The following is a 4,669-nucleotide window of genomic DNA, read 5'->3' as shown; positions in this document are numbered from 1 at the left end:
TTTCTTTTCTTTTCTTTTCTTTTCTTTTCTTTTCTTTTCTTTTCTTTCCCTTCCCCCTCCTCTCCCCTCTCCAACCCTCCCCTCTTCTCCCCTCCTCTGCCCCGTCCTGTCCGCCAGATCTGGGTTTTCAGAATCGACCCTGGCACTTAAATCTGTCAGATGCAGAAAGTGAAATCTGTTTTATGGCAGCTGTGCCGATTAAAAAGAGGACATGCAGAGGGCTTATCTCGGTTACGAGACTCCCGCTATTACTGTTCAGTGTGGGGTTGGCGCGGGCACAGAGGAGTGAAGCTGTGGCCCCCCCCACCGAGCAGCCACAGAACACACACGGAATTGCACTTGCAGAGAGCTCCCTGCTCATTCAGATTCTTCCCTGGAGCCCTCCTGAATTTCCTGTTGGGCCTAGACCCCACTTAGGTTGATCCTGGTTCTTTTTCGGACTTTCATGGGCTGACAATATCAAAGTCCGTGGTCATCAGTGTGTAGGAGGTTATGTGTGGCCTGTCTTGTCTGTTCTGTCTCCAGGGACAGAGGTTTTTATTTTTATATATTTATTTATTTTTAGGATTTTTAAATTTTTATTTTATTTTATTTTTTATTTTTTAAAATTTACATCCAAATTAGCATATAGTGCAACAATGATTTCAGGACTAGATTCCTTAGTGCCCTTTACCCATTTAGCCCATCCCCCCTCCCACAACCCCTCCAGCAGCCCTCAGTTTGTTCTCCATATTTATGAGTATCTTCAGTTTTGTTCCCCTCCCTGTTTTTATATTATTTTTGTTTCCCATCCCTTATGTTCATCTGTTTTGTCTCTTAAAGTCTTCATATAAGTGAAGCCATGATTTTTGTCTTTCTCTAATTTCACTTCAGAGGTTTTTATTTTTAAAAATACTTTATTAAAATATGGACGGCTCTTAGGCGTGTATGGTAATGCCTCATTCTTTAATGAAGCTAGTTTAATTTTAACAGATATTCTGATTTATTACTTGCCTAACGCTCCCTTAAAAATAAAATTCAGGGGCGCCTGGGTGGCGCAGTCGGTTGGGCGTCCGACTTCAGCCGGGTCACGATCTCGCGGTCCGTGAGTTCGAGCCCCGCGTCGGGCTCTGGGCTGATAGCTCGGAGCCTGGAGCCTGTTTCCGATTCTGTGTCTCCCTCTCTCTCTGCCCCTCCCCCATTCATGCTCTGTCTCTCTCTGTCCCAAAAATAAATAAAAAACGTTGAAAAAAAATAAAAAATAAAAAAAAATAAATAAAATTCAGTTATGTTAGGGGCAAAACCACAGGCAAGTCCAGAGAACAAAGGTGAGGAAGGGAGAAGAAAGAGAGGAATGCACCTTGATAGAGAAAGGGGAGAGTTGGGAAGGCTGTTATAAACAAAAAGTCCATGGGAATACACTTGGAGTTGGAAGTGTAGTGGCTTCTCTTTGGCTGGGCTGTTGCTGGGGGAGGAGGAAAACCTTCCTTCCACCTGTTGGGATTGTAAAGTAATATCCAAGTGCAAGGTCCCTCTTTTCCTTTTAGGCCTGCAATTGACCAGGAGTGGTGGGGCTTGATGGCTCCCCCTGCTGGCCTCCCAGCTCCCTGTTAGTGAGGTGTCCTTGTATTAATAGCTGAAAACTATTTTACTTCATTCTCAAATTCTTTCATTAGCAGTATCACAAGTTCATGTGGTAAAATGTCTCTTTCTTACTCTTGGTCCAAAAACCCTACGGAAGAATAATGACCTTGAGAAAAGTGCCGTTACACTGCAGGTCCTCTCGCTCCTCAATGTATTGAGGATTTTATTTTCACATGAGGATTTTATTTTCCAGCCCAGAAACTCTCCAGGAGTTCATCTTCTTACCTGCTGTCTAGCTTTCCTGGGTGGCCTCTGGGTAGGCAGACCTGTTTCCATTTATGCCCAAAGTGTCCAGCGCTCTTCCTCTAGAGCATTCCTTATACCTTCATAAAAGTTTTTTTAATCAAGCTGATGGCTTATTTATGAATTAGAAATACTCCATGTACCTAATGTTTGTTTGTTTGTTTGTTTCTTTCTTTCTTTCTTTCTTTCTTTCTTTCTTTCTTTCGAGGGAACGAGCAGGGGAGAGAGGTAGAGGCAGAGAGAGAGAGAACCTTAGGCTCCATGCTTAGCATGCTGCCTGATGTGGGGCTCAATCCCACAACCCTGGAATCATGACTAGAGCCGAAATCAAGAGTCGGACCCTCAACCGACCGAACCACCCAGGTGCCCTTCCATGTACCTAATTTCTGTAAGGAAAGTTGCTATGGGAAACTTAATACCTGGCTGAATCACTTTCTCATCCATACCTTTTTTTTTTTTTTTTTTACTTTGATGGCACCACCTCTTTTAAAAATAAAGGATAGAAGCAAAGAGGAAAAGATGTGAAGGCAAGAAGTAGGAAAGGACTAAAATGGTAAAAAGATGAGATGCAAATGACTTTGTCCCAGTGAATCTGAAGTTGTTTTCCTTGCAGTTTGAGCTGAGCGATTCCGGGTGGGAGTCGTGCCAGCTGGGGTTCCCACCACAACTGGCAGACTCAGGATTCCGCCTTTTCCATCCCCCTGTGGTGTCTAGTTGAAACTTCATAGTCCTCCTGTATCCCGTAATGACAGACCATCAAAGGATTGAATTTGATACTGGGAGCAACATTTTCTGAAGGATTTTGATAAACTGGAACATACACTAAGGTGGGAAGCCAAGATGATTGAGGGTCTGGAAACTGTCTCATGAGAAGGGGTAGAAAAACCTGTGTATTTTTGCCTGGAGAGGAGATGGTTGCAGAGATGTGTGGAATTGTGGCTCTGGTAAGAAGTATTTAAGTTGCTGCTGTTTTCTGTGAGGTCTAGAAATAGAACCAGGCGGAAGTAGTAGAGTAGCAAACTCTGACTAAAGTACTCCTTTAATTTAAATTTCAAAATTGAATTATGGTTGACATGCAGTGTTATATTAGTTTCAGGTGTACCACATACTGATTAAACAATTCTGTATGTTATGTCACTTTTACCACAATAGGTATAGTTACCATCCGGTGTTAACTATGCAAGGTTATTACAATATTGTTAACTATGTTTCCTAGGCTGTACTTTTCATAGGTGACTAAAGTAGTTTTATCTGATGGCAATCAGAAAATTGAATAAGCTTCCCAGTGCAGTCATTGGTGGGTTACATGATTTATGGTGATGATGATAATTTTGCTTTTTGACACACCTTCAAATTTTAAAAAATGGTACAAGAAAAGTGCAAAGAATTCCCTTATCCTTTCATTCCAGTTCGTTGAATGTTACCCTTTTACTACCTTTGCTTAATCCATATATTTCTCTATATTCGTATTATTTTTTTAAACATTTGAAAGTAAGTTGCCAACTTGATGCTCCTCTACTTAACCTAAGTATTTCATTGTGAATTTCTTTTTTTCTTTTTGGTTTTTGTTGTTGTTATTTCAAGTTTTTATTTAGATTCTAGTGAGTTAACATTTGGTGTAATATTGGTTTCAGGGGTAAAATTCAGTGACTCATCACTTACGTACAACACTCAGTGCTCATCCCAACAAGTGCCCTCCTTAGTATCTATCCAGTGTGAATTCCTTACACAGCTATCAAAATTAAAAGTGAAGTTATTAAAATAAGTTCACGTCGATATAATTCTGTCATCTAATCCGAGGTTGGTTATCCTCATAATGCCTTTTATATATATAAAAAACAAAACAAAACAAAAAAACAAAAAAAAATCCAGAAAATTGGGTGGCATATACTGTATTGAAGCATCGTGTCTCTTTAGTCTCTTTTAATCTGACATTTCCTCAGTCTTTGTATTTCTTAACATTTCCCTTTTTAAAAACGTTATTGTGAAATAGCTTTGAACTTAGAGAAAAGTTGCAAAAATGGTACACAACTCCCATGTTCCCTTCATCCAGCTGCACCTGAAGTTAACATCTTGCATACATGAAATCGACATTGATAAAATAATGTTAGCTCATCTATTGACCTTATTCTCATTTGGCCAGTTTTCCCACTCGTGTACTTTTTTTTGTTGAAGGATCCAATGTATATTGCTTTTATTTAGTTGGTGTGTCTTCCGAGTCTCCAATTGGTGACAGTGCCATAGATCTTTGTCTTTCATGACCTTGATACTTTTTGAGGAGTCAAGGCCAGTTATTTTATAGAATGACCTTCAACTTAGGTAGGTCTGATGTTTTCCCATGATTAGATTGAAGTTATTCATTTTGGAAATGAAGACCACAGAAGTCATGAGTCCTCCTAAGAACATCATGTCACGTGGTACATGATGTCAACTGGGAAAGATTGGCTTTGATAACATGGCTGAGGGGATGTCTGACAGGTCTCTCCACTGTGAAGTTACTATTTTAGTCCCTAGAATTAATAAGTATCTTGAGAGGAAGCCCTCATTTGTTTTGCCCAAGCTGTCCCTGGTTTAGCTATTGGGAGTACCATCGGGTTGGTTCCTGTGTGTTTTAGACATGCCCCATTATTTTATGAGCACTTCCTTACCTTCTAGCACTACAAGATGATTCAGGCACATTTTGTAATTTCCCGGACCCACCCCTGGGGTCTCTATTTCTCCATGGTGTCCTGGGATTTATTTTGGTCTTTCTCTTCCTTTCTTTCTTTCTTTCTTTCTTTCTTTCTTTCTTTCTTTCTTTCTT

This window comes from Panthera uncia, assembly GCF_023721935.1.
Source record: "Panthera uncia isolate 11264 chromosome E2 unlocalized genomic scaffold, Puncia_PCG_1.0 HiC_scaffold_19, whole genome shotgun sequence".
Classification (NCBI taxonomy): Eukaryota; Metazoa; Chordata; class Mammalia; order Carnivora; family Felidae; genus Panthera; species Panthera uncia.
The sequence above is the reverse complement of the archived record's forward strand: the minus strand, read 5'-3'. Positions refer to the sequence as shown.